Genomic DNA, 19267 nt, shown 5'->3' with positions numbered 1-19267 from the left:
TGTACAGCTATTATACATGAAATCAGAAAAAGAAATGCAAGAAATTAAAGATTACTATACAGGACTTCAGCAAACAGGGGCCCTCTGCCTACTTCAGCCGGTTCAAGGAGCAGTTATACGCTTAAGTGTAAAACAGTCTTCTCATGTATTGAAAGCAAGTGTAAAAGTACAGTGGAGAGCTCAAAATTACAAAGCAATTACAAAAATGACTAACTATCCAGCGTTCAAAGACGCTTTATTTATAACAGAGGAAAGCAAACTAACTTAACGAAAACTAAGCTATTCAAGCAGCTGTGTAAAAACACGTAATCTTGTTGCGTCCTCGGATTTAGGCAACGGTCGTTGTGGGCATTCAATCTGCTATTGGATTCATGTTTCCCACTGTCTTCGTGGCTGAGGAAGATTCCACCTGTTCTTCACGTGCTCCAAAACAGAACACGCAGAGCCGTGCCACCGCCAATGACTTCTGTTGACCGTATTTGCCTCCTCGTTGACCACGGGTTTTTATGACCAGTTTGGGTGAGCTGGAAGGACACACACCATGTCCTTGGTTCCACGAACTTTCCCATGTGGCTCTTCTTCCCGGAGGACACCTGGAACATATCATTTAATAAAACAGCTGCGGAATCCGGGGTTGGCTACGGAAACCGGGATCAGCTGCGGAAACCCTATGTGAGCTGCGGAAACGCAGCACTTTGAACCAAAATTCTAAACCAACAACAGTCATTAGCATAATTAGCAAACCATGTAAAAAGTCCTAAAATATAATGATTTGATCAATTTGATGGAGGGGAATGAGTGGCAAAAGAAGGAAATGAATAGGAAAAGGAGGCTGAGAGGATGTGTAAAGAAGTGCAGGTTTGAGGCTCAACATTTCCTTCAGAAGAAAGGCGTTCTGACCCTTATATGCTACAATCTTGAAAGGACCTTTCCAAATATTTTCAAACTTTCCGTGCTTGCCTTTCTCTTCATTCCTTGCATCCCACTTCAACACCACATCATCCAACTGAAATTTATCTGCCTTTGCTTTTCTGTCATAGATTTTCTTTATTTTGTCCTGCAATTTGGATGTGTTCTTGAAAACTTCTTCTCTTGTTTGCTGCAAGTGGATCATTTGATTCAACCTTCTCTGCATGGGATCTTCTTCACTTCCGGCCTCCTCAAGAAGTTTGACTATCAGGGCAGTAAGAGAGGCGGGAAATACTGTGTCAACTCCATAAACAAGCTCAAACGGTGACATACCAATGGACTTTTTCTGACTGATATGATCTGCCCAAAGCGCATGGGCCAACCTCTTATTCCAGCTCTTTTTATTTATTTCCAGCAGCTTCTTGATGATGTTGACCAATGATTTATTCGAAGATTCTGCCAATCCATTGCCTTGCAGATGATAGGCAGTTGAATGACCCAAAATGATATGATACTTATGACAAAATTCTACCATCCTTTTTTATTTGAAAGATGCAGCATTATCGGCGATTAATTTGTTTGGACAACCAAAGCGAGACAAGATGTTATTTTCGAGGAATGAAATGATTACCGTGTCTGTAGCTTGTCTGGTGGGAGCTTCCTCGATCCATTTTGTGAAATAGTCTGTCGCTGTAAGGATCCATCTATGCTGTCCGAAAGAGGCGGGATGAATTTCCCTAATGAAATCCAACCCCCACTGTTGGAAAGGAGCGCTCACCTCAATAGGCTTAAGTGGCAAAGGCTGTAATTTTTGTTTTCCTTTGAAAATCTGACATTTATGACAGCGCTTGACCATCTTATACACATCAGCAAACAGAGTAGGCCAGTAGTACCCTGCTCTCAAAATTTTGTTAGTTGTTGACTTCCAAAAAAGGTGACCACCACACTCTCCTCCGTGGAAATCCTCCATGAATTTCTTTGCCTCCTCTTCCACCAAACAATTTAGCAAAATTCCACCGGGATCTTTCCAATACAGTGCAGAATTCAAAATACAAAACTTGGCAGCCTTCAATTTGAGTGTTCTCGCTTTGTTTCTAGTCATGCCGGGTGGTGGTGACAGATTTTTCAGCACATATATTATATCTGAATACCATGGGGAAAAAGCAAACATTTTAGATACCTGAATTGACATTCCTTCCTCATTCTCATCGGACATGGCAGCGATCAGATTTATGTCCAAGGCATGCAAGTTTGATTCGGCCATTAGCTTCGCCAACCCCTGTCCTTTGACCAGCTTTGTGGGATTTATTTCCACATCATATTCCAGCAAAGCAGCGATCCATTTGCCTCTTCTCCCTTCTAGATCGGTCTGCACTAAAACATCTTTTACAGTAGTATTAGGAACATAGGCCAGAATGTGAGAATGTAAGATATATACCCGGAAATCCTTCAATGCTTTCACCAATGCCAGGGCTTGCTTCTCAATGATGTTGTACTTTAAAGTTGCATCCCTTATAGCTCTGTTGAAGAATGCAATGGGTCTTTCATGATCATCTCTCTTCTGCAATAATACCGCTGCCATAGTGTGCTCAGAAGCAAATGAAAACAATATGAAATCCTGAGTGTAGTCTGGGCTGACTAGAAGTGGAGCTGAAGAAAGGGCCAATTTGACCAAGTTGAAAGATTTAACAGCCTCCTCTATCGATTTCACCTGGATTTCCTTCTTAAGCATGTTGGTCATTTCTCTTAAGTTTTCTGCGAGAGTAGGCACAAAGCGACGCAAAAAATTCATCTTACCATTGAATGATTGTATCTCTTTCTTGTTCCTAGGCAGATCGATTTGCTGAATTGCTTGCACATGTGTTGGGTCTATATGAATGCCATCCTTTGAAATGATGTGCCCAAGTAATTTTCCTTCCTCCATGGCAAAAAAGATCTTATTAGGATTCAACGATAGACCATATTTCCTACACTTTTGAAAGACAATTTTTAGGTGATGCATGTGCTCTTCATTAGATTTGGAAAATACCGTCAAATCATCTAGGTACACCACCAAAAACACATCCTTCTCATTTGCAAAAGCCAAGTCCATTGCCCGCTGAAATGTGGCACCTGCATTCTTTAAACTGAAGTTCATTTTGGCGTAGTGAAAGGTTCCCCATGGAGTGGTGAATGTTGTCTTGTCTCTATCATCTTCATGGACAGAAATTTGGTTATATCCGGAATAACCATCAAGCAGTGACATATGAGATGCCCCCACTACTCGCTGAAGTATATGGTCCATCTTGGGCAGTGGATAGTTGTCCTTCAATGAGACTTTATTTAGATTTCTGAAATCAATGCATAGGCGGATCTCACCGGTCTTCTTGCGTACAGGCAATAAGTTAGATATCCAATCTGAAAATTTGATGGGCACAATGATACCTAACTTGTACAACCTGCTTACCTCCTTTTCGATAGATGGCATCAACTTTGGATTTATCCTTCTCAGCTTCTGTCTAAATGGTTTTTAATTGGGCTTGATGGGTATTGTGTGCTAAATAATATTGGTATCATAGGTCTTTAAATCATAATAGTCCCAAGCAAACACATCTGCAAATGAAGCCATCAAACTGATGTATTTGTCCTTTATCTTTGGCGGTAATGCTTTAGACAATTTTACCAACTTTGGATTGGCAGCTGTACCGATGTTGACCTCTTCTACACCCTTCTCTATTGGCTACAATGTTGGCTTGCGAGCTACGTCATCCTTATCAAAAATTTCCTCTATAGGTATCAAGCCTTTAGGAATGATGTTATTCTTCAGCTGCAATACGTCCATTTCATTGATCTGCACTTCATCTGTACCATTCCTTTTTCCATCGTCATTTTCTACATCAATGGAGGTTTCTTTGAACTTGCCTTTGTTTAGCAGAAAATCCTTAATCTCCTCATCATCTTGAAACACTTGTCAATATCGTTGATTGTCTGGAATGGTCGGACGATGCTTGACATGGATTTCAAATTTATTGCTAGAGTTCATGGGGATCTTCAAATTGCTTGCTACCTTGGCAAGGGCATCAGCAATACTATTTTGTATACGAGGCACACATGTCAAGGTGTATTCTGAAAATAACTTCAATATGTCTAAAACTGCATTACGATAGGCCCGCATCCTAGGATGTTTTGCTTGATACTCACCTCTAACCTGCTTTATTACCAATTCGGAGTCGCCATATACTGAAATCCTTTTTGCATTTAGCTTTCTAAGAATCTTCAAGCCAGCAATTAGAGCTTCATACTCAGCTTCATTGTTTGAACACTCAAAGTCCAGCTTGTAAGAGCAAACCCTCACGCTGCTAGGCACTTTGTTTGGGGTGGAGAAAGGACTGTGTACCCAAATTCCAATTCCAGCGCCATCATTTCCTACTACTCCATCGAAATCCATGGTCCACAAGCCTTCTTCCTCCTCTTGTAAGTGTTGGAAATCTGTTTTCTATGCCTTGTCTACTTGTTGTCCATTACTTTCAGCTCATTGCCCAACATTTTGCTGCTTTTCTTGTCCTTATTTCTTCAAAATTTCTCTGAAATTTTCTGTTATTTCTGGAATGTCATCTGCTTCTACTATCTGACTATCTATATCATTTAAACTATCTGAAAACAAAACAAAAGACTCTAAATCTGTATGTACATAGTTAATAGGATGATTTATAGGTTTCTCCTTGCTTGTGATCATATATTTCATTTTTTGTTCCCGATATAACTTCCTCATTTGTCCAAACACCGGGATTGTTGCATAGGAGAAATCCAGCTGTAGTGTCCCTTTCAATTTCGCTACCCAAGACCTGGAAAGAAGCATGCCAAACCTTGGAGAAATATCTGCTACCACCACATCCATCAAAACATTTTTTATAGGAAGCTGATCCAAACTCACAACCAAGTCTTTGATGAGTCCTATACATCTTACTATGCTGGAATTGAATGAATAGAGATCATGATATTGTCGGGTGATGTCCAGACCAAGCTTATCCATGATAGCCTTGGGCATGAGATTGTGAGAAGCTCTGGAATCGAACACGGCATTGTGTAACACAAAATCATGCAATTGTAAACTGATATAGAAGGGTGGCACATCGCTATCAGGAGACTCACCATTCAATGCTGGTCCAAAAATCATTTCAGGCTGATCATCTTCTACATTTACCATGTCGGACATTGGGTCCAAATTCAACATTTTAGAAATCTATCCTCTATAGATGTTGTTCTTCATTATTTCAGTCAAGGGGATGGATACCTTTAACTTAGAAATCTCATTCTCTAAGCTAAAAGCAGGATTCTTTTCTACCTCTTTGACTGGGATCTCTTTGCTTTCCTTTTCCTTTGATGTAGCTTGTTGTTGTGATTGTTCTGCTAATTTTGATTTGCTGCTCTCCGGACCAACCGCCTCCTTTCTTTTTCTTTGTGTAGGTGATGAATCATTTTTTTCTGTTTCAACCTCCTTCTTTTTCTGAATTGGTTTGGCCGACACATCTCTGTTTCCAAGTGAATATCAATGTTTTTGTGTGGACAAAGCATTCATATATCCCCTTTGATATTCTTCTTATTCTTCTTCCAAAATAGTGTCGCTAGCTAGAATAAAATCCATGTCTTGGTGTGCAGCTGAATTCACAGCACATTCTTCTTCTTCAGAATGTAAGTAGGCAGCTCATCTGGAGTAACGAGGTTGTTTTCTTCACCTATTACATTCTCGTCCTCATTTGACTCCGGTCCATGCACAAAATTCTGTTGCAAAGTTGTTTGTACCGGCTGTTGTGCTGTCTGCTCTTGAGTTCGCTGATCTCTCTGTCTTATTCTATATTGTGGCTGCTGCTAGCCATGGAAGTTAGGATTCCTAACTTGTGGCTCAAGCTTGTCAAGTTTTACCCTTTCAAGCATCTGCTCTACCTTTTTGAGTAGTTGATCCATTGAATAAGACTCTTCTTTTACAGTGATTTTCTTTTCCGCTTTTGCTCTAGCTCTTTTGGACAGTAGATTTGCTTCAACGCTGACCGCGATTTTCTACATATCTTCCATCGTGCCCGGTTCTCTCTCTCTTAATTGGTATGCCATGTCAGCATCAAAACCATCTGGAAACTTCATCATTGCTAGTCCCATAAGTGGCTTTAGATGATCTGGAATTTCGTTATAGACTGCATTAAATCTAACACAATAGTCTTGGACCGACTCACCAGCGTTTCGTTTGATTTGTTCATATTCGGGCAGAATTTGAAGGGGATTCTTTCTCACTTCCCACCGGTTCAAAAATTGTCTTTGTAGTTCAGCCAAGGTAGTGATACTTGCTGCCGGCAAACCTCTGAACCATTTCCTCACATCACCTGCAAATGTCTGTAGAAAGAGCCTCATTGCCACATTCTCTGCATCAATCTCGTGAAGTTCATAGAAGTCTGCCATTTTGTCTACATGTTGCTGAGCAGTAATACTGTTAGGAGTGCCATCAAAAAACGGGATTTTACTTTGATAATCCGTTGGCATGTCATCTAGAACTTGGGGTAGAACAAGGGGTGCAAAATGGGCAGCCATCATTCTCGGTGGATTTGGCCTTGGAGGTGTTGGAGGAGTGTGCACAGTTTGCAAGGGGCTTGCAATTGGAGTTTGGGGCTTTGTTGCAATGTAATTATAAATTAACCTATTAGCTCTTTTTGTTTCGAGCTCTACAAGAAATTGTGGATTGGGGACAGTATAATCAACAACCCTTTCGGATTTAGACTCAAACAATGATATCTCAAACCATTCGTCAAACTCAAGCTCTTCAAGATACTCAAAAATGTCGGGACATGAATTGGATTTGAACACGGGAGTTATGGCGCTTTCTTGACGAAGGAGTTTTGGGATCAAATTGGGGTTTCTGTAAATATGAGGAGGATCCAGGTCTGGATTGGCTCTGGTATATCGTCTCAAAGCCAGCATGCTATTGAGAAAAATCACAGGACACAACCAACTTACTCAGCCTTTCCAATCATAAGCTCATCATCCGGAAGCTTAGAATTATTATGAAACAAGGGGATTTGATTTCAGTTTGTTCCCCAGTATGGTCGCCACTATGTTAGCACCTAAATCTGCCTTAGGCTGAAGGAAGGAAAAAATTAGGGTAACCACAAACCACGCTCAGTCTGGTAGCTAGCCCTACTAGAGCAGGAGAGGGCTCTCTCCGAGTCACGCTCAGTGAATGGATAATCGAAAAGGGTCTGAGATGACTTGCAACAAAATATTTACGTTAGGCTAGTAAGTGAATAGGGATTCGGGAAACAATTTTCATGAATGACCGAGCTTCTGGTATGTTATGGGACCGGCGCTCAGCAAAGAACAGAGAATTTAATACAAAGGCACAGATTATTCCGTGAGCCAAGGTAGGAGGAAAATGTAACAATTTAGTTTGAGGTACCACGGCATGAATAGATTGCTGAAGAAAATGAAAAGGGCATAGTGACATGAATCCTTTTCAACAGAAGAATAACACTGAACATGAAATTTTTCCCACAGGCAGAGCAATAAAATTGAATTCTACCTAATCTCACTCAGAAAATTTCACTGGAAATGAACATGAATTGAACTATGAAACATAATGAAATACATATGAAAACATAAGAGACACATTTGCTACACTCACAACCACAAGAATCTCATGAAACAGAGTCTTTGCCTTTCATTAATTCTCTGTCAAAAATAAACAATGAAGAAACAAAGTTTCTTTCCCACAGTCTCCTAGAAGTTACAAGCCAACCAACCCTTTTCAAATAACTTGCATAAAATATATAGAATGTGTGAGGAAGAGATGGAACGCCCAAGGGTTGGGGAGTTACTCGAATCATTACAAAATGGAGATGGAGAGCCAACCATGAGCTACAAGAGCAGCGCTACAAACATGACATTTGGCTTTGTGTGACCGTTTGCCTTCCTTCGCCACTTGGATAGAAGCCAATCTGGAGAAAAAAATATTTAAATGTCACCTTTGGTGCCAAAAAACCAAAGTGTAGATGAGCAGGCCCACTTGGAGAAGTCGCGAACCGAAATTTCGCGAAACAGAAGAAAATTGCCAATTTTTCCTCTGTGCGTCGCGCCATTTTCTCTGAGCGTCATGCTAATTTGGGGCCTCTTTTGGGGCACTTGAAAGTATCCAAAATGTGCCCAAGTGGGCTTTCTGGAAAGCCTATCCTGTCTACTTTCTAACCAAACTAGAATTTTCAAATTTGGTGCTCATTTGCCCCTCCAAATCTCCATTCTCCCAAGACTTCTTTCTACGTGTCAAAAAAGTGGCAGAGAGCCCATTTTTGGGTTTTTTGACCTTTAGGAGACTCAGATCTTGTCAAAATTTCTTTCCCAGACACCAATAGTCATGATTTTCCATGATGAATCCAAAAATGCAAACCATTCCTCATTTGGAGCTCTAGAATTTTAGCATCACGCCAGTGGCGCGGCGCACAGGGAGAAAATCCCTTTTTTCTACCCAAAAAATTACCATGTGACCAAAAATTCCCCAAATTTTTTGAAATTTGGGCTGGAGGATCTCTATGGGGTGTTATGATGGGCCAAGGAAGCCTTAGCCAAGATTCGAAGCCGGTCTTTCTCTTTTTCCCTTTTTTCTCTTCTTGTTGCTTTCCTCAATTTTGCCTTCAAGTTCCTTATCGAGGCCTGTGCACTCATGTTTCGCACCCTCTAATGGAAAGCCATATGTATCAGTAGAGCAAGATCCTGGTCAGCCTTGTCTAGTAGCCTCTCCAAATGCATGTTGACCCTCTCAAGGTTGGCCTCCCGATCCTCATTGATTTCTTGCTCCAAAGATGTGAGCGCAACCCTTCTTCTTTGAGCAGCTTGGCGATGCTCACGAATGTTTCGCAGCTCCATGATCATCTGTTGGTCCTCAAGCTGCTTGTTTCTCTGCTTCAGGTACTTCATGTTCCACTTGACCCTCTCCAAGTCAAGGGATAAGGACTCAATCACTGACTGCTGCTCCTATATGATCTCTGTAAGCTCCGCATTTGTTGGTTCTGCATCTGTCTCATCATCATGGAGGAGAACAAATTCAGTCTCTCGCTCACCTGATGGCCCTTCCTCCTGCACTAACTCCTTACCCTTGCCCTGCTCCTGTGATGTTGATGTCGGAGGTGAGGCCCCTTCCACCCCGGGTGGAGATAACACTCACTTTGCTGCTGCAAATAATGGTCTACTGCCTCTCTGATAGGTGATGTATACTGGTATAGTAGCAGTCTCATGTCGCTCATACTGATGAGATGGGCCACCTATCTCATGCTCTGCCTCTGATACTACCTGTGGAGCACTGAAGAAGTCACGGGAGATGAAGTCCTCCCAGGCAATACCCTGCAATCCCAACTGATGGTCCACCAAAATCCGGATAAGGGCAAAGTGACAAACACTGTTGAGCTACTGTCGAAGGGTCTTATGCTGCATGAAATTCTTCATCCTCTCTATGTTCCCACAGATGAAAAATGGGAGGTTCATCATTTCCACCCTGGTAAAGTGCATGAGCAAGCTGATGTGATAGGCATAAAGGCGAGAAAACCTTCCCTCACAACTGAAGTACTTCATGATCAATTTCATGAGCGGAGCGTACTCATCTCTAAAAAATATGAATGGAAAAACTCTCGTGAGATGGCTCAAATAGTTGTCCTTAATGTAAGGCTCATAATGATGCCTCTCTACCTTCTTCTTCTTATGCCACTGCTCTCCAATGTTTGGTATGCCTGTTGCCACTGATATGGTTTCGGGTGTCAATGTGAAAGTGACCCCAGCCAAGATAGACTATCCTCCATGTAGGTGAAGTGCAAAAAGATGGGCCAGCTCATGATGAACTCTGACATTTGCCACCCTCTGACAAAATTCAAAACATGCTAAGTGCTGGAAACAAGACATAGCAAGAGGGCATGCCTGCAACTCAGTGAGGGAGTTTGGCTCATCTCTAAGATGTCTGCCACTCCGGTGATGTCTCCTGTGGGCCCTTTCTCCTGAAGCTGTATCATTGTGGGTCTCTTCCTCATATTCTGATGAAACCTCGGATGCCATGACTGTTGTTTGTACCCTAAGTTTTAGGCTGCCCTTTGATTCAAATGAAGCTGGTAGTTACTTTGACAATCTGCCACCAAGGGGACAATTAAATAGGGAGTATTAGGAGGGGAATGATGTAATGGGAATAGGGGTTAAAGGGAGAGATTTGTCAGGGACTTGGGAGTAGTTTGGGTATAGTGTTGATGGGGTAGGGTTTGTGTTGTTTGCAAGGTAGGGTTTGGGTTTTTTGAGCAATAGGAAGAGGGGAAAGGGAGTATGATTTTTTGGTAGGGTTAAGGTAGTGATTATAGGGACAATAGCATAGGGGAATGAGTAATGGGGGTAGGGTAGAAAACACCTTGGCAGCACTGTCACTATAGCACAAACCCTAGGATCATGGTTTTTTTTTTTTTTTTGATGTCTTCCTTTGTTTACTTTATAAAAAAAAATTGCATTTATTTACAGGCATAAAAACCCTTATATCACCCATAAAAATTGATTCACAAGTGGTGTGTAGAGCCTACCTTGCAAATTTGATGAGCATCCACAAAATTTTTGGGTGAATTAGTTGGTTTTTGGGCTTTATATCCTGTGCGCCGCGCGCTCTGAGTGCACCGCGCCAGTGGCGGATTTACACAGTGGACGAGCTCTGTGTGCGCCGCGCCCAATTAGTGCACCGCGCTCCTTTGTGTGTGCGTCGCGCACTCTGAGATCACCCTAAATTGCTCCTAATCACTTCACTCTTCAACTCTTTGACCTTGCACCTTTATTCCACCACCTTGCTTGCACAATGAGCTTGTCTTATGGCGATTTTGTGTATATAGGATTTGGAGGTCATTTTTAAATTAACTTTTACAAAAACCCACTTTTCTAATGTCTTGTTTGAACACTTTTTCCACTGACTTTAAAACACACTGAGTTTCACTTTCCCTTTGAAATTTTGGCTCAAATGATGAAATTTTCGGCACTCTTTGCAGGGACTGTACGGTAGGACATTCGGCCACGGAAACCATGACTGCATCTAAAAAAATCAATTGGTGAATTTTTGGAAAATTTTGTCATAAATGACACTGTTTGACTTTTCTTCAAAACATATTTTTGAAGAAGAGTTGAAGTCTATCCACATGACGATGAAGCTCTCTGAACCATAGCTGTGTAAGGGCCTCCCTCTGGCCTGCATGGCTTTACTGGACATGTTTCAAAGACCAAATTGATGAATTCCTAGACCCAAACATGGAAAATGACTTTTTTCCTTTAAAGGACCAGACCTTGACTGTCGTGGACTCGTAATTATTTGACACAAAGACTTAAGCCAGTAGTGACTAGACCTGAGGGGAAATGACTAGCATGACCTTCTCCGTCAGATCATGGCATGCCCCTAGCGAAATGCAGCTGAGTGAATGGAGCGAGACACCTAAACATGAAATGCATAAAGAGTTTTGATCTCTGACGGAGGGTTGACTAGACCGACTCTAACACTCGTGAACCACATGCAAAAAAAAAAAAAAGATAGTGGATTAAATGATGTAGATATTTAGATTGTATAAGTAGATGATGTATCAGAAATTTCTGAAAATTTTAGGGCAGTCCTTAATCAGGAAAAAGAAAAAGTAGCAAGTTCTTCTAAGCAGTCTACACAGCAGCAAAAGGTCAGTGAAGAGCAGAAAAATGAAGTAATCAATCAAGGTAAGGTAGAGAAGAAAATAGAATTTTAGCATCTAGAAGATTAAGCCGAGCTTTGGAGCATGGATTTCGATGGTGTTGTGGGTAAAGATGGTGTTGGTATAGGAATTTGGATTCATAGCCCTACTTTCCAGCCTACCAAAGTCCCAAGTAATGTTAGAGTATGTTCTTACAAGTTAGCTTTTGATTGCTCTAACAATGAAGCGGAGTATGAGGCTTTGATTACAGGTCTTAAAATTTTGAAGAAACTGAATGCAAAAAGGATTTCTGTCTATGGTGATTCAGAACTGGTGATTAAACAGGTAAAGGGAGAGTATCAAGCAAAGCATTCGCGAATGAGAGCCTACAAAATTGCAGTCCTAGATATTTTGAGAATGTTTCCTAAATATACCTTGACAGTAGTACCCTAGACTCAAAACTTTATTACAGATTCACTCGCCACTGCGGCAAGCAATTTGAAGATCCCAATGAACTCCAACAACAAGCTTGAAATTCATGTCAAACACCAGCCTGTTGTTCCAGATAATTTAAGGTATTGGCAAGTGTTTTTGGATCATAATGAAATCAATGCCTTTTGCAGAATGAAGGAAAGTTCAAGAATGCTTCCATTGATGATGATTGTGATACCGATGAACAAGATATTGAGGTGAATCAGATGGAGGTATTACAACTGAAGGATAACATTATTCCTAGAGGTCTCATACCTTTAGAGGAGATTTTTTATCAGGATGATGTTGCAAGAAAACCGAGCTTGGTTCCTACCGACAAAGGAGTTGAAGATGTCAATCTCGGAACAGCTGACAAGCCCAAGCTTGTAAAGCTATCAAAAGCATTGTCTCCCAAGGTAAAGGCCCAGTATGTTAGATTACTTTCTGAATTTTCTGATGTGTTTGCATGGGATTATTCAGATTTGAAGGTGTATGACAAGGATATAATTCAACATACTATTCCTATCAAGCCAGATCAAAATCCTTTTAGACAGAAGTTGAGAAGGATCAATCCAAAGCTGCTGCCATCCATCAAGAAAGAGGTGAACAGATTGTTCAAAGCTGGCATCATTGTTCCAATCAGATTTTCTGATTGGATTTCGAATTTGGTCCTGGTACGAAAGAAGACTGTGGAAATAAGGTTGTGCATAGATTTCTGGAACCTCAACAAAGTATCCTTAAAGGATAATTACCTGCTTCCAAAGATGGACCATATTCTACAAAGAGTATTTGGAGCATCATGGATGTCACTACTCGATGGTTACTCGGGCTATAATCAGATCTTGGTGCATGAAAAAGACCAAGACAAAACTGCCTTCACAACACCTTAGGGAACTTTTCAGTATGCCAAAATGTCATTTGGATTGAAGAATACCGAAGCCACTTTCCAGCAAGCGATGGACATCGCTTTTTCTAAAGAGAAGGAATTCTTGGTTGTTTATTTAGATGATTTGATGGTATTTTATGGTTCTGATGATGAAAACTTGCACCACTTAAGGATTGTCTTTCAGAAATGTAGGAAGTTCAGGATTTCTCTCAACCCCAAGAAGAGTCTTTTTGCCATGGATGAGGGTAAACTCCTTGGTCATATCATTTCTAAAGATGGTATCCACATTGATCCTTCAAGGGTGGAGGCAATTCAGCATATAGACTTTCTGCGCAACAAAAAGGAGATTCAAGCTTTCAATGGTAAGATGAATTTCTTACGCAGATTTATACCCAATTTGGCTGAACATTTACATGAAATGACTAATATGTTGAAAAAGGACAGCACTGTGAAATGGACTGAGGATGCCATGAAGTCATTCAATTTGGTAAAGTTTGCTTTGACCATAGCCCCAGTCTTGATTAGTCTTGATTACACTCATGATTTCATTATATTTTCATTTGCATCCGAGCACACCATGGCTACGATATTGATGCAAAAAAGAGATCAGATTGAGAAACCCATTACTTTTTTCAATAGGACTATTCGAGATGCTGCCTTGCGATATAATATCATTTAAAAACAAGCGTTGGCTCTCGTAAAATCATTGGAGGATTTCAGAGTGTACATTCTGCATTAACATACCATAGCATATGTTCCTAATGCAGCAGTAAAGGATGTTCTGATGCAAACTGATCCAGAGGGAAGAAGAGGTAAGTGGATAGTAGCAATGTTGGAATATGATCTAGATATTAAACCCACTAAACTGATCAAGGGACAAGGTTTAGCAAAACTGATGGTAGAATCAAATCTGCATGCTCTAGACATAAATCTCATTGCAGCAATGTCGGAGGATGAAGATGGTGGCTCACTCATTCAAGTCTCAGAAATGTTTCTCCAATCACCATGGTATTCTGATATAGTTTATGTTCTTCAGCATCTTTTGCCACCTCCTCAAATGTCAAGAAGTAAAGGTAGATCACTAAAACTCAAATCTGCAAAATTCTGCATTTTACACAGTGCTCTTTATTGGAAATATCTGAGAGGGGTTCTTCTTAATTGTTTGGTTGAAGATGAAGCTCAGCAAGTAATGCATGATTTTCATAGAGGTGATTTTGGCGGTCATTTGCTTTGGAAAACAACAACTAACAAAGTGTTGAGAGCAGGATGTTATTGGCAGACTTTGTTTTCAGATTTGTATAAGACAATGATGAGTTGCCATGAATGCCAAGTTTTTCAAGGAAAAAAGAAGTTGATTCCTCTTCCTTTAAAACCAATTGAATTAAATGCACCTTTCCAACAGTGGGGACTTGATTTCATAGGGGAAATCCATCCTATATCATCAACACAACACCGATGGATCTTGACAGCTACTGATTATTTCACCAAGTGGATTGAGGCCATTCCGACAAGGCAGGCCACAGATATGGTAATTATCCAATTTTTAGAATCTAATATCTTGTCTCGTTTTGGTTGCCCTCACAAGATCATAACAGATAATGCAGCAGCATTTAAGTCCAAGAATATGGTGGAGTTTTGCAACAAGTACAATATTACATTGGGTCATTCCATAGCATACTACGCACAGGGCAATGGATTGGCCAAGTCATCAAATAAGTCCTTGGTGAATATAATCAAGAAAATGTTGGAGGCAAATAAGAAGAATTGGCATCGAAAGCTTGTTAATGCCTTATGGGCCGACAAAGTGAGCAGTAAGAAATCCATAGGTATGTCACCTTTTGAGTTGGTTTATGGTACTGATACAATATTTCCTACATCACTTGCAGTCCTGGTCATGAGACTACTATAGGAAGCTGGCAGCGAAGAGGATGATATTCAACGCAAAATTAATCAAATGATTCACCTTCAGCAAACAAGAGAATAGGTTTTCCAAAACACTTTCTGATTGCAAGAGAAGATAAAGCAGATTTATGATCGCAAAACCAAAGTAGAAAAGTTTCAGCTGGAGGATGTAGTGTTGCAGTGGGATGCAGGGAAAATTTTAAGAACCCCCCCTAAATTTATATATTTAATAAATGGGCGAATCTCCATGGTATATAGGAAAAATGGAAGGCGATTTTATCAATAATATAATATGTATATATAATTTTTTGGCGAATCTCTCACCAGGCATGGTGAATATTTTACTCAGTTATAAAATCTTGTGTTTATTGAATACACAAATGAAATCATTGCATTTCTTTAAAATATATTTTGAAATCAAAATTACCGAAATTACATATCGATAACCTAGTGGGTGTAGGATAAAATTCACCCGTGTCATTCACAGAAAGCATGAGAAAAAACCTGATACTATATATAAAACCAAGAAAAATTCGAATTCATCACTTCTAGGGACCTCATAACCACCCTGCCAATACACAAGTATGTTCCTATTTGCAGTTAGAAAAATTACCCAAATTACAATCTGTTTACTCCAGCATATGTTGGAAAGTTATAGAAGGATGACTAGTGCAATCAATCCATTCCTTTTAACCCTGGATTTGTTTCAGTTTAAAACAGAAGTATACAAATATACTTGTCCAATGTCTATGCTTTAACCATTCACCTTAAGATGTTTTTACAATATAATTTCCTAAGTCTATTTAATATCTTCATTATCATAAAAACCAACCTATATCCATCTTAACTCCACATCTACCACTCTTAGGGGGATGAAATCTATTTATCCCTTTGAGCACATGGTAGACCCAGAATTAAGATGGATCTAAGATGATAGAATTTCCCCTTTAAATATTTTATGCTCACATGAATACCATGGTATTACCATGGGTCAATACCATGGGTTATCATAAACCTGGAGCTTAAAAATTACTATTAGTAATTTGTAAAAATTAATAAAATTAATAGTTGATTTTTATTTTATTTTTTATTTTAACCAAGTTCCAAGAGGGATCAAATATTTTTTCACTCTATGCTAGTTTGCATATCACGATATTTGATACCTCTCGGGGGTTAGTAGATCCAGAGCAAAGATGGATCTATGCTCGTTTAATTCCCCCATTTAAATAGGTTGCATTCCAGGTGAATACCATGGGTCAATACCATGTGCCATTTTGGTGAATACCATGGGTCAATACAATGTGCCATTTTTATTTTTATTAATAATAATGTTTTTTTGCATGGTATTAATAACAATCTAGTCCATGGTATTTGTCCCATAGTATTTTTCCCATAGGTTTCACCTAAATATAACGCAATTTTTTGAATGTTCGTAAATATAAGGTGATTTATGGAGTAAATATAAAAAAATGTTTTATTTGTTTACCATACCTCTCGTTTATTTATATTTTTATTAAATTACCATACGTCTTTTACAAATATGGTATTTGGCCCATAGGATTCACTTAAATAAAATCTCTTTCTTGAGCCTTCATAAATAGAACGAGGGTTATGGACTAAATATAAAAAGAGGTTTTATTTATTTACCATACGTCTAGTTTATTTATATTTTTATTTATTTACCATACCTTTTGAGTAAGTATAAAAATACGTTTTATTTATTTACCCTACCTCCACTTTACTTATATTTTTATTTGTTTACACCCTTGCATGTATATAAGGTGACTTATGGAGTAAATATAAAAAATGTTTTATTTATTTACCATACCTCTCATTTATTTATATTTTTATTAATTTACCATACCTCTGATATAAATATGGTATTTGGGCCTTTGGCCCATAGGATTCACTTAAATAAAACCTATTCTTGAAAATGGGCGAATGGATTCACTTAAATAAAACCTATTCTTGAAAATGGGTGAATGGAAGGTTGTAACTCCTAATTTCAAGGGCTAAATTTACCTTTTTTACCCTCTCCCTTAAAATAAGGTGGGCTATTTGAGGTGATTTGTAAAAATGTACTATGATACAAAATATTCGCCCACTAAAAATTTAAAACCCCTTAATTTCGCCAAAGGGCGAACACTCGCCCCTAAAATTATCCTTGGTGGGATGTGTGGAATGAGGAAAAGGGAAATCATGGTAAGTTTGACAATCTATGGAAAGGACCATACAAAATCTCAGCCTATCAAGGACAAAATGACTTTTTGTTAAAGGAAATGGATGGCCAGGATTGTTCAGGAGGGCCAATGAATGGTAGGCTCTTGAAGCATTACTACTTTTGAGGTTGTTTCCTAAAGTTACTACACCTTCATTGTATATACCAATTTGATTTTCCTTGCAAGTTTTCAAGTACACTGTCATTTGAGCTTGGGGCCCGAAGTGAAGGCTATAAAGTTTAAATGATTAGTGTCAAGTTTGGTCGATTTGGTTTATAGTCAAGTTTTGAGTCAGTTTGGTTGAGAGTTAGTGTTTAGTTGTATTGAGTCATTTTTCACTTTTTTTTGGTTTTGACCGTATTTCCCAATGGATGAGGCACTTGGTCTATGGTGTTCTTGACACCTCCAAGGAGCTTCCATCCCCAATAAGGCCAATGTTAGTGTCAGTATCTGCATACTTCCATCAGGGATCAAAATTCACTCTTTCCATTTTCATTTTAGGGGTCCCATACTGAAAATTTTGCATCATTCCATTAGGTCATGATATACTGATCCACTGATGGTTGTTTTCTCTTCAGAAAATCTAAGTTTTTCCCTCATAGAGTATACTTTTTTATCCTTCTTTAGATTGTCTTTAGTTATGGTTTCATAATCAATCTACAGTCATGATTTCATTAGGTCATAGGGCATGATTTCATTAGGTCTTAGGTTTTCACCACCAAGGTCAAAAGTTTGATGTTAAAAGGTAAATAAAGGTCAGCAAGGGTATGAGGGTGACTGATAAAACAAGCATGATGATTTGCAAGTCATAAGCTACTGAGTTATTATTTATTTTAAACTAATGTAATTTTCACCTCAAAAACATGTTTTTGAGGTGAAAACAGAGCATTTTAAGTTTATTTGTATTTCATATGTAATTTTAAGTTCCTATATGTAATCATGGATCTCAGCTGCACCAAAGCATTTCTCCTTAGTGCAAGACAAACAAACACTGCAAAACTTAAGTCAAATTGAGCATTCATCCACCTGTCAAAAAAAGGAAAGGGTCAGAAAATCAAGAGCAATTAAATGAAAAGGTGAAGGTGATAAAAAACATTAGCAAAGGGGGTTTGAGGAGCTAAATATTAAATTCAAGGGTGTATAAATATCTTCTTGCCTTCATGTCTTCTTTATTTCCCTTTTACCCTGCATTAAGCAAACCCCAACAGTGTTTTTTTACACAAATTAGTAGAAACAGTGGAGGCATTGCACGTTTCCTCTTGGCACTGCGCACTCCACAGAAGCATTGTGCACTTCCTTTGGGCATTGCGCGTTCAACTAGTTTTTCCCACATTCATTCTTCAGCATTCCTAGTACCTCCTCATCCTTAAAAAAAGTAAGTATCCTCTTGAAAACATCATTTTCCCTCTCCTCAAAGTTATTTCCTCAATGTCTGAAGAATGAAATCAAGATTGGTGTTAGTTTCACATTCAAAACCCTAGTTTTTCTTCTAAACCCTAATTTTTTCAAACAAGATTCCCATTTCCAAAAAATACCTAATCAATACCCTATATTTGCTTTCAGAGACCTCTATCCCTACACCCATCAGACTCCCATCCACCTTTCCCTTTTCTTTTTCCTTCCTAAACACTTGCATTCCCCTACCATTTACATAGGGTTTCATAACAAAGACACCATGGCTAATGAAGGATATAGGCCACACAGTGAAGAAGAGGAATTAGACAAAGAGGGAAACATAGAGTAGAGAAGGCCACATAAAGGAGGGAAAATCCACAGGTTTGAGCCCACAAATCTCAAAGAGCTCCTAGCTTCTCCTATGATAGTGACATCCTTCAAATGGTTAAGGTGTTTTGAGTTTTGTGAGTAGGTCCAAGCAGTCCAATCCCACCCTGAGTTGACTAGGCTTTACATAACCAAAATTCAAGATAACCAAGTCACTCTTGCAATCATAACCTTCACATTATCTGATGTCATCATATTAGCTGTCATTGGGATTCCAAAAGTTGGGGAAAAATGGTTCAAGCAGGGTGAAATAGAAGCACATGTTTATGAACCATACATCAAACCTAGGTGCAAAAGTGAAAGAAAAGGCTATTTCCCTTTCTCATACCTCCTTGACAGATATGCACCTATGATGAGGATTATAATGAAGTATTTTTCATGTGAGGGTATATTCTCTAGGGTTTATTCTTACCACATCC

The sequence above is a fragment of the Pinus tabuliformis genome, chromosome 4_1, assembly GCF_031772625.1.
Source record: "Pinus tabuliformis cultivar Carrire ecotype Pingquan chromosome 4_1, CPIR1, whole genome shotgun sequence".
Lineage (NCBI taxonomy): Eukaryota > Viridiplantae > Streptophyta > Pinopsida > Pinales > Pinaceae > Pinus > Pinus tabuliformis.
This window is presented reverse-complemented; position numbering follows the sequence as displayed.